A 12,435-nucleotide genomic window follows, 5' to 3' on the forward strand; every position below is an offset into this window, starting at 1 on the left:
GCATCTACATTTCCAGCTGCCATGCAGAGCAGATTTCCTAACTAAATTTGGAGGGTACACCCTGATACTCTTCTCCTTGAATTTGGCTGCATGGCTCCTGAACTAGTACAGTATGGACATTTGAACTTGCCACAAGACTGCATGGAGATCTTCAAAGAGCCAAGCAGCCTTCCACCCCGTTCTGCATATGCCTTCAAGTGAAAGAAATGTTACATTTGGTGTTTCCAAGAACATGGACCCTGTGACTTGCCAAGAAGATGTCATTCTTCTATACTTGCCATGCTTGGCAAAAACTAGCTTGCAATTCTCTTCCATAAATGTTCAATTGGCAGCCCTTACTGCCTACAGAAAATGTCCTTCACAAACCTCTTGTTTCAATATCTGTTTAATAAAAGATTTCCTAGATTTGATGATTTTCCCTCCCGTTAGGTGTACTTTACCTCCTTGGGAACTCAACATAGTCCTTTCACGTCTCATGCAGCACCCTTTTGAGCCCATTCACAAGGCATCCCTGCAACATCTTTCTTGGATATCAGCCTTTCTTGTAGCAATAACTTCCGTCTGCAGGGTTAGTGAGATCCAACCATTATGTCCTCACGAACCATAGTCTTTCACTCAAAGTGGTTACGAGGACTAGCCCAAAATTTCCCCCCAAGATTATTTTTGATTTCCACGTAAATCAAACCAGCTCTTTATCAACTTTATTTCACAGTCCCTCAACTTCAACTTAGAACCCTTCATTCCCTAGATGTGGGAAGAGTCTTGGAAGTTTTATCTCAACAAGACATGTAACATCCCCAGATCGAACCAATCAACTATGGTCCGGTCCATGCTGAGTTAGCCACATCTAAATAGTCCATTTCCCAATGGATAGTTTTCTGTATCTTTTTGTGGTGTTGAAAAGCTAACAAGACACTAATTAGTAGACCAAAAGCACACACCACTGGGGTAAATTGGCTACTGCTGCTTTAATGAGGCGTATCCCTATAGCGGATATTTGCAAGGGAGCCACGTGGAGATCTGCACACTCGTTCACCATGCACTACTGCCTGGACCCAAATTCTAGAGCAGATGCTAAAGTAGGACAGTCCTCACTCAGAAATCTGTTTGCTTAATGGCTATCTTACTCATTCCTCTGTTTTACCTGCAGCTCTTAGTAGGGATGGGCTTGCTACTCTATTCAGTGCTTAGGACTATCGATGGAGATCCCTTACGAGAGAAGGAACAATTTCTTACCTGTACCTCCAGTTCTGTTGTAGGGAAAGTCCTAAGCAACCCTTCCTTCTCCCCGGCGGAGTGGACAGAGATAAATATGAGACAAACAGACATTCAAGCATAGCCTCAAAAAGAACTGAAGCAACTGCCACCTGCTGTGCATGATGGGATACTGGTGGACTCTTGGCTCTTAAAGGCACGGTCTCTATTTGTAACTCTCATAACGACAGCTTATGGGGCCACGCTGTCCTGCTTTACTTCATCTCTATACTCTATTAAAAAAGGGTTTCTAAAAGACATTTATGCTGTTTACCAAAACATCATCAGATTATATACATACATAATTCTCCTGGCCCCTTATTTAAGTACAAGATGAAGAACTGGGCCATTGTAGCCTACTCCAAGAGGTTACATAATATTTGCTTCTCTTAAGTGACTCGGCTGGCCTGCCAGAAGAAAGGCTAACATCTGCACTTAAAGATATATTATGGAAAAAGCGCTCCAGGGTCCCCGCAACTGGGCGGGACTATTCACTGCTTATTACTATCAGTGGAGATCCTCTATGAGAGAACTGGAGTTACATGAAAGGAACTGTTCATTCCCTGAGATTACTGTACTGAAAGACTTCTTTGAGGGTCTTAAGGTTTTTCCTAAATAAAAACAAGACTGTCATCTTCATAGGAGATGAATTTGATGTTTATAAAATGAGCCCTCTTTTTGAACAAACACAAATAAACTTAATATCTTTCATGGAAAACTGCTTTTTGGTAGCAATTGAATCAGCGAGATGGGTTAGCGTGCTGCAGGCACTATGAGAAGTATAACCGTTCACTGTTTTTCATGCCAACTGGATAGTCTTAAGAACTCACTTCTTAGCACAGTTTCGAGGTCAGTACAAGACGTACAGTTCTAGTCTCTGTGGGTTAGGATGTCCATAGGTTGGCGTTCAAATTAACCCCAAACACCCACCTCCAGCAACATGGAGCCAGCCTGGTTCAGAGGTGAAAGTTGGTGTTGATTTAACATGCTCACCTATGGAGACTGGGGGCAGCTGGAATCAAGCCTGCTTGCAGGTAAGTACCCATGTCTTGGGATGGCAGACCTGGGGGGCTTAAAGGGGGGAACTGGGTCACAGGTCTGCACCAAACACACAGTGCAGGCGCATGGGCGACAGGGTGCAAGCACAGCATCAGGCTCCCACTGCTTTCCTATAAAGGGACCCTGTGGGAGGGGGGGGTCACAAAAGATGCTGCAGGCTAAGTCCTGGGGTTCGGTTTCTGAAAACCAAAGGCTGGAAAAGGAGGAGGGCCACCTGCGGGAAAACGCTGGACGAGTGGTCAGATTCCCCAAGGCCAGGGGGCTGCGGGGGCAGTGGTACCTTTTGAGCGTCTGGTATCTTCGTCCGGTTCTCTCGTGGTCAGGGGGTCCTCTGGATTTAGACTGCAGGCGTCGTTGGACAGAAGGGATCAGCCTTGGGTGGACATTAGGTCAGAAGCGCTTGTCAGTTGGGCCACCTGGACACAGGCCGTGGCCGTCCGGTGCAGAGTGGGCAGTACTCGCAGATCCGGTACGGTTCTGGAGTTTTGTTGATGTTTGTTTCTGGACAGGGCTGCTGTTCCTAAGGGTGACTACACCCTTCCGGTGTCCGCTCCCTTTGGGGACCCAATTGGCCCCTGTCCCCCAAACCAAGATGGAGGATTTTGCAAAGGAGTAGGGGGTGTCACTTTAGCTCTGGACACCTTGGGGATGGTCCCAACTGAAGTGGTCACTCCTTAATTTCCCTTGAGGGCATCTCCACTAGGTGGAGTGCCCTGGGGCACTGTAACAAGAGGCCTGAACGTTTGAGGCCCACCACCAGGTGTTAAAGTTCCTGCAGGGGGAGGCTTTGTTTCTGGCCACAGAGAGCACAAAGGCTCCCACCCAGTGTGGTCAGAAGCTCACCTGGAAGTGGCAGCCTGGCACAGACTGGTCAGTGCTGCACAAGAAGTTTGGCTAAAATACAGGGGGCATCGTCAATAAATCCAAAACAGGCATCAGTGTGGGATTATTGTGCTAGCCAAACCTCCAAGACTTCAGTAAAGCCATTATGGAGCTGTGGAGTTCGTAATGTCAAAACCCCAACCCATATACTTTATATGGCCACACTGCACTTCTAGAGACTGTAGGGGCATATTACTCAAGCACCTGTGCCCTCACCTGTGGTACAGTGCACCCTGCCTTAGGGCTGTAAGGCCTGCTAGAGTGGTGACTTACTTATGCCACAGGCAGTGGTTTGTAGGCATGGCACCCTGAGGGGGTGCCATGTCGACTTCGTCTTTTTCTCCCCACCAGCACACACAAGCTGCAAAGGAGACCCGCGCACACTCAATCTAGTCCGCATCAATATCAGACAAAGTGTGTGTGTGGGTGTGTGGAGGGTACCCATGCCAAAAGGGGCACTTTCCTACAATTGTGCTTCCTACTTTCTTCCCTAACTCATCTGTGGAGGCAGCAAGCCCTACACTTTCTAGATGTTAGAAAGGTGCTAGTTTATTTAGATAAATCTAATGATGGTAGGAAGCCTAATCTGTTACTTGTAAAATATTTTGGTCATATTAGGTAGATGGATAGTAAGATGTATTTCTTTACTGCCAGCCCTCTAACAGACCTCTTCCAGGTAGACCTATGGCCAACCCACAAGAGAAGAGGCTGCAACCACATCCTAGGTTAGACATGTTCCAGTTTTGGTCAATTTTAAAGCTGCAGCATAGATGTAAGTACATAAGTTCAAGAGACACTACCATCTCGAAACAAATGGCTAGGCAGTGGTTAAAGTATATTGAGAAACACTTGAAAGCAGTGTTTATACAACAGATTTCTAAAGCTTTTATTACATTTTACTTCGACCTAACAGCCATATTATATATTGTTAGCTTGCTACGTTATTGAAGTTTTTGTGACTACCAGTGAAGATCCTATGATCTTCATTGATGTCATAAACAATGAGGTCTGGGCGAATTTTTAATTTACCCTGTTTAGGAAATCTCCCTTTTTTTCCCGTCTGGGCAGCCCTCACTTTTTTGCCTTGTAGCTGATGTAATTTTGACTGAAAGTGCACTGGGGTCCTGCTAACCAGGTCCTCAGTGGCAGATCTTTCACCCAAAACAGTTTCCCTAATTGGCAAAACCTTTAGCACCCGGTGTAAGTCCCTACTAAATGGTACCCCGATGCCTAGGGCCTCTGATACTAAAGAGGGTCCCTAAGGGCCGTAGCATGAATTGTGCCACCCTAAGGAACCCTTCACCAAGCACATGACAGGCTGCCATTGCAGGTTGCATGTCTTGTTGCATACCAAAGTGAAAACACTACATGGCACACAGCCTGTGTACCCTGTCCCCTAACACTGCATGTAGAATATGTAAGTCGCCCCTCTAGCAGGCCTTGTAGCCCTAGGATAGGGTGCATTATATTGCATGTGAGGGCATATTTGCACAAGCAGAAGTGCCCTTGCTGTTTTTGCTGATTCTCAGATATAGTAAGTGCCCGGGGAAGCTATTTGTGGTAGCTGTGCTGAACATTGGTCACTATGAGTTCCCCAGCTACTTGATGTCTTTACTGAAGATAGGGATGTTTGGTATCAGTTTTGGATTTTCCAATACATACACCCAGAGGGGACCTTGGAGGTGCCCCCTTAAAACCTACCAACTACTAGTGTTGACTCGCTGGTCCTGACCAGTTTAGCCACCTTAGACACAATTCTGACTCCCTAAGGTGAGAGCCAGTGTTTTTTGCGGCCACAGACAAAAGCCTGCACTGGGCGAGGTGTTGACCACACCTCCAGGCAGGACTGATGTTCCAGGACGGGAAGCATCAAAGGCCTAGCCGCCTTTGTAATGCAACCCAGGTCTCTCCATATGACGGAAATGACCAAAACCCCTGTCCTGACCCCACTTCTTGATGGCAAGACATGCAGGAAAATTAGTCAGATTAGGATGTGTGCCCACTTCATGCCAGTCCCACTCATATGGTAGACAAGCTGAAATGAACACCACTTTTTAAATTCCTCCATCTTGTTTTGGGTAGCATTAGACCTTTACAGTCAGGGTTATGCCCACTTCCCAACGGAAGTGGTCATAAAGAGGGTGTAATCACCCTAAAGGTGGGCAACCCATTGGCTGCCACCTTGCACTCCCTAGAACGCCCCTAAATTGAGTATTTAGGTAACACCCCTGAACTGAAGAACTCAGATCCTGACGACCTAAGAAGAACAAGGACAAAGAAGAGTCCCACCCGCAGAAGGAGAAAAGAAGCAACTGACCTGCTACCTACCCCTCCGGCCTGTCTGCTACGCTCAAGGGACTCTGCACAGAAACCCAGGAGGACTGCCTGCCTGCCTTTGACAGAGTCAAGACTCCTGTGAGCAGCGGACCTGCTCCGCAACCAACTCTAGTTTAAGGACTCTGCAGCCTCCGGAACCGCAAGGACTGACATCTGAAGTTGCCACTGCACCTGGCGTCACCGACCCGAGTGGTGCTCTGGTGCCATTAAGGTTCCCCAGAGTCTGAATCCACCATGGTTTCGCCCTTCATGGACTTCCTGAAGTCGCCTGCTGCCTCTGCATGCAAGGCCCCCTCTCTCGCAGCCTCTGTGGTGAGAGAAAACTGACACCTGAAGCACCACTGCAACAGTCGCCTATGGTCCCTTCTGAAGTGGGTCCCTGGCATCAACAATGTCCCCCAACTCTCCAGGGCTCGAGTTTACTGTGGCTGCACCCCTCCCGGACTCTGACGATGCCTGCAGCCTCAGACCGCAAGGCCCCTCAACCACGAGAGTTCACGTCACAGAAACCCAATGCCAAAGGACACCCCTGCATACATCATCCCTGGGTTTTGGAGATGAGGGCCAAAGGTGCACCTATGTTTCTGAGCACCCCACGCTTGGTACCTACCTGTTGGTTTTCCCCGATTGGCTTCCTAGCCAGAGCCTGCAGCCTATTTACACAAGACTAATCCCCATTGAAATACATTGGGTACCTGACCGCTGTAGTACACCTCTGCTCCCGGCCGCCCGAGTTCTGCCCGGAGTGACCTGTTGTTCTTCTGACCCTTGTCCAGTACTTACTGTAAGTCTCTGAGATTGGTCTTGTAAGTAGTTGTATAATACTTGTTTGCTGACTTTGTTTACCTCCCATAGGTTAACATTGAAGACCTAAAAAACTGCACTGTCCATTTTTGCAAATGAAAAGTATTTACTCCAGTATTGGAACTTTAATTGATTCACATGCTTGAATCATGGGAGTTCCCCCCCACCCCCCCTCCACCCCAGTATTGTAGAAAAGTAATGTCACCATGGACATAAACAGAGACCTTATGCCTTTAGGTTTAGTACCATATCAGTCATTATTTTAAAAATAAACGTAAATCAACCACTCAAGAGGCATCACCCTGTAGAACCTTCCTGAGAGAAGATCCAGTCCCTCAGATTTTCTGCTGCACATCGTGCTAGGGAGTGTCCACTGAGCTCTGCTGAGTTTGTTCCTGTCAAAATTCTTCAAAAGGTTTTATACTGATTTTCTTGTTGGCATTTCAGATATACCCTGTGCATTAGGTATCTGTGTTTGTGGTGTTTCAAACTGACGTTTTAATAGGTCAGCCACACCTAAAAAAGGACTCTTCGGATCTTGTGGCACTTGCAGAAAAAAGAGGCTCCACATAGACGACCCCCATCAGGATTGCATCTACTATCCTGCCCATAAAACTAAGGACTGAAAGGTATGTTGCAAGTTTTCTACTAAGACTTCAAAGGACTGTGAAGGATGACTCCTTCTATAGCTCCAAAAGCTAAAAAGCAGAGAAAGTTCTGTTTCTGATGAGTAACGCGTCGTCTATAGCCTCTCGGAAGTCGCTTCTTAGGAGAGTCAGAGGATTCTACAGCCCATATCTCTGATGAACGACCAAAGAGTCCAAGAAGTCTTCTCAAATCTCCCACATGCATCGCAGTCCTTCCATGTCACCTCATTAGAGTGACTTCTCAGGACGAAAGAGAAAGACTTGTTCACATTACTCCAAAAGGCTTCAAATGTAGACTTCTGAGCCTCCACCACCTCCATCTCAACCTTTATCTGCTTGTCTGACAGATGGCTCGTTAATGAGAAAATCATAGTTGACATTGATGATCGTTACAGCAGCATCAACTGGCTCTACTGTTAACACTATTACAGTGTCAATGGCAGCATATTCAGCATCGACAACGTCATTGTCAACCAACCGTATGCCTATTTAATCTCCAGTGAAGATTACCTCCTCGTCGATGCTCCAGTCGACGAAGACACATCTGCCGATGACGTCGACAGTGAGTGACCCATTGACAGTACTTATCCTGTCAACGACTATACACTCATCGACAGACTGAAACGATCTTTCCTTAAGCTTCCATCGTCTATGACCTCAACGACCATGACCACAATCAAATCTATGAGAAAGTAGAAATTAAGCCAAAAATTACTCTCACCTCCTGGATGAAGATTCTGAAGACAACAGTCTTCTTGGCACAGCACATAGCTCTTAAGAGCTTAATGTTACATGCCAGGAATACTCTGAAGAAGTTGAATGCTATGAACAAGACTTACCCTTAACAGTACCAAGAAGAGGTTGTATGCCTTCCTTCACTCTTTTCAGACCTACAACCTATGCTGTCAGACTCCGGAAATTGTATCTTCCAGCCTCAGGCCATGTTCATCACAGTCCGATTCCATCAGCTTCTGTGCCTCTTCAGCCTTCAACTCCCCCCACCTATGTAACAGTTGCCTACCCAACCCCCCACACACACAGGTAGCACATTCCCCACAGGTGATGAATTTTAATGACTCCACATCATCTGAGTGTTAGAAATGGGGGGGGCTTTGGTTGGCAGTCAGGTTACCCCATGTCCAAGCAAGGACCCTCACTCTCCAGGGCAAAGAAGAAACACACCTGGTTGACCCCCACTCGCCCCCTTGGTTGCTTGGCACAAGCAGGTAGGCTTAACTCAGAAGCTATATGTAAACTATTTGTACCAGCACACACAGTAATACAGTGAAAACACTACAAAATGGACACCACACCAGTTTAGAACAATAGGCAATATTTATCTAAATTAAACAAGGCCAAAACGACAAAAATCCAATATACACAAGTTAAAATATGAATTTTCAAAAGAATAAGTCTTACTCCATGGAAAACAATGGAAGCTATGATTTTGCACAAAGTACCTGGTTAGCGTCAAAAATAAAGCCACACTGGTGAGCGTGCATCGGAAAAGGCAGCGATTCGTTGATTCCTTCTCCTGTCAGGTCGTCTATTTCTGGACGGGGCACATCTGATCCACGGAGAGCCGGGTTGACTTTGACGCCCAGGGACAATGTGTGGAAAATCTGCTGCACGATGTTAGAAAACCGTGCTGCGTAGTTATCAGCAGCCACAAGCAGGTGTTGCACATCGTTTCTCCAGCTGCTATGCATCGATCTCCCAGTCGCGATGCAGGTGGAGCGTCTATTTTAGCCACAAAGCCAGCGACGTGCCGTTTATCAGCCGTGTTTCTGATGGTGCATGGAAAATTGCCCCGCACAGCTTTCTGTGCAGGAATTTTCAGCTGTTATCTGCCAACTTCACCTTTTAAGGGCCCAGGGACGGGATAGGACACCACTTGGCAGGACAGGAGCCTCAGAGAGTGCAGATGTTGGCAGAGGAATTCTTTGACGACCCTGAGACTCCAAAACAGGAGGCAAGCTCAGTTTAAGCCCCTGGAGATTCTTCACAAGCAAAAATATACCACAAAGTCCAGTCTTTGTCCCTTTTCCCAGGCAGAAGCAGCAACTCTGCAGTATAGTGCAACAAAGCGCAGTCGCAGGCAGGGGCAGCACTCATCTTCAGCTCTTCTCCTTGGCAGAGGTTCCTCTTGAATCCAGAAGTGGAGTGATTTTTAGGAGTTTTGGGGCCAATACTTATACCCCTTTCTGCTTTGAAGTAGGCCTACTTCAAAGAAATGTCTGTTCTCAAAATCCTGCCTTGCCCAGGCCAGGCCCCCGACACACACCAGTGGGGTTGGAGACTGCATTGTGAAAGGGCAGGCACAGCCTATTCAGGTGTGACCAATTCTACCTCTGCTCTAGCACAGATGGCTCATCAGGATATGCAGGCTACACCCCTGCTCCCTTTGCCTCACTGTCTAGAGGGGATTCACAAACACCCCAACTATCAAACTCTACCAGACAGGCAATCAACAAACAGGCAGAGTTGCAGAATGGTTTAAGCAAGAAAATACCTGCTTTCTAAAAGTGGCATTTTCAAATTAACATTCTGAAAACCATCTTCACTAAAAGATTTATGTTTAAATTGTGAGTTCAGAGACCCCAAACTCAATTTTTCTATCTGCTCCCAAAGGGAATCTGTACTTTAAAGTTATTTAAAGGCAGTGCCTATGTTAACCTATGAGAGATGGGCCTTGCAACAGTGAAACCTGAATTTAGCAGTATTTCTCTGCTAGGACATGAAAACAAAACACATTAGTATATGTCCCACCTGTAACATATACTGCACCCTGCCCAAGGGGCTGCCTAGTGCCTACCTTAGCAGTGCCTTACATATATAGAAAGGGAAGGTTTAGGCCTGGCAAGTGGGTACCCTTGCCAAGTAGAATTGGCAGTACAAGACTGCACACAGTGGCAGATCTCAGACATGTTTACAGGGCTACTCATGTGGTTGGCACAATCAATGCTGCAGGCCCACTAGTAGCATTTGATTTACAGGCCCTGGGCACTGCTAGTGTGCTTTACTAGGGACTTGCTAGTAAATCGGATATGCCAATCATGGATAAACCAATCACCATTACAATCACCATTACAATTTACACAGAGAGCATATGCACTTTAGCATTGGTTAGCAGTGGTAAAGTGCACAGAGTCCTAAAGCCAACAAAAACTGGTCAGGCATAAGAGACAGCACTCCATAGTTCTTAGATGCAAAAATAGATTTAATGGCGACCTGTTTTGATGAAACGACTTCACAGCCCATGAGCACTGTGGTGTTTCACTTTCTTTAAAGAGACCTAGTCCACCCACTAATAAACATAGTAAAAATACTTTGAAACATCCCTCAATTCGATCATACCACTTAATACCAAAAAGAGAAGACAGTAAAAAGAGAGAGGAAAAAAAGGAGGAACTAAAAGATACTAAAAATATATAATCAGTATAAAAGGTGAACTGGCCAAAAATAACCAATCTTCAAAATAAATATAATATTATGTCTCCAATATTATCTAATGATCCGGAAATATCATCCTGTTATTTCAATACCTTCTACCCATTCCTATTGTACAATAAATCGATTTTATAAGCTAGTTGTAGCCTCTCTTCACTTTTCAGAATCCAATTTATATTTTAATTTTGATTTCTTAAATTTACATTCTATATCTCTGGCCAAGTGGCCATAATGATATAAAGCTTCAAATCATAAACATTTTCAATTCCATTGTCAAGGGATAAATCAAAAATGCATATATTGATATCAGCAATTTTTCTGTCTATGGAGCACATATGTATGACTTTTGAAAGCCAACAAATGAAACTTTCATTTTGGAAAAAACACAAGGGCTTAAAATTCAGCCCACAGGTACAAAAACTTCCTCATCCATATTGAATCCCATTGGGGTCCTACTGTGGAGACGGATAATATATTCTGATTCCATTATGCGTAGTCTTCTTTCCCTGTCGCCACCTCTAGCAGAACACCGCACCCTATCAATGCCAAAAAATGAAAGCATATTAGGATTTTTTGAGTACATTTCTTTCCAATGCCTTGCTACTGGATAATTCTGAACACAGTTCTTTATTTCTCTCAAATGTTCAAGTATTCTTTACAGGAAAATTTGTACTACCCACATATATTAACCCACATGGGCAGGTAAGGACATAAATAGAAAAATCACTATTGCATATGATAAATTTATCAATGCTCTTGCTTGGTCCATTAGGTAACAAAGTCTTCACGTTCTTACTACCGCTGCATGCCTTACATTGTCTACACTTAAAGAAACCTTTCTGTTCCGATAACCAACCTTCCTGCCTGGTCTTCATATTCAATTTACGCTGCACCAGCATGTCTCACAAGGACCTTGATTTACGATAGGTGATCAGAGGGTATGGTGTAACTTTCTTTCCAATAACAAGGTAGATTGTTATCAAATGCCAATATTTAGTAATCATTGTCTTAATCTTTGCTGACTGAATTATAGGTGGTGATCAGTCTTGGCGCCACTTCATCTTTTTTTTAGTTTTCGGCTTCTGAATAAAGAGATCTTGTCTTCCCCGGGAACTAACTCATTTTTGGCCGCCCTTAATACATGAGAGGGATAACCTCTAGCTCTGAATTTATCTATCATAGTTTTCTCTTCCTGCATGTATGCTTTCACAGTACTACAGTTACGTTGAACTCTAAGGAGTTCTCCATAGGGCATACTCCATTTGAGATTAGTGGGATGATGACTACTCGCATGTAGTAAACTATTACCAGCTGTTTTTTTTGTTTGTTTTTTTATATAAAAAAGGAAGTACATATTTTATCCCCTTCAATCTTCACATGCACATCCAAAACATCAATTTCCGTGCTATGTATCTGATGCGTAAATGCCAAATGTAATTAGTTGCATGAAATGTGTTCCAAAAAACTCTGCAAAAGGCTTTTAGGACCATCCCATATTACAAAAAAATCAATGTACCTGTTTCATAGTACTTTATGCCTAGTCCATCTGATATTCTCTTCCGTCCAAATAAGTTGCTCATCCCATGAAGATGCCTGCAAAACGTAGAGCAAAACAACTGCCCATCACTGTACCTGTGACTTGTCTATACCACTCATCATAGAACAAAAAGTAGTTCATCTCTAGGAAAAATGTCAACATATCCAAAAGCATTGTGTAATCATTTAAGTATATGGCCTTATCTCGAAAAAAGAAACGACAGGCTCCAATCCCCAATGCATGATCTATACATGTATTTAATGAGACCACATCAATGGTAGCCTTCAAATATGTAGAACGCCAGGGTATCTCTTCAATTTTGGTGATGAAGTCAGCACTATCTCTGCAAAATGAGGATAGATTTAAAACATACAGTATAAAAAATCTAAATACATAGAAGTAGGTTCTAAAAGGCTGCCATTAGCTGAAATGATTCGTCTACCTGGAGGATTATCCTTGTTTTTA

The 12,435-nt window shown here is 44.6% G+C and overlaps 1 protein-coding gene across 2 annotated transcripts in view; it reads left to right on the forward strand.

Annotated features, from left to right (window-relative positions):
- The window catches only part of DEPDC1 (DEP domain containing 1), a 219,415-nt gene that overhangs the window by 168,398 nt on the left and 38,582 nt on the right, over nucleotides 1-12,435 (forward strand). The window lies entirely within an intron of this gene.

This window comes from Pleurodeles waltl, chromosome 4_2 (assembly GCF_031143425.1).
Source record: "Pleurodeles waltl isolate 20211129_DDA chromosome 4_2, aPleWal1.hap1.20221129, whole genome shotgun sequence".
Classification (NCBI taxonomy): Eukaryota; Metazoa; Chordata; class Amphibia; order Caudata; family Salamandridae; genus Pleurodeles; species Pleurodeles waltl.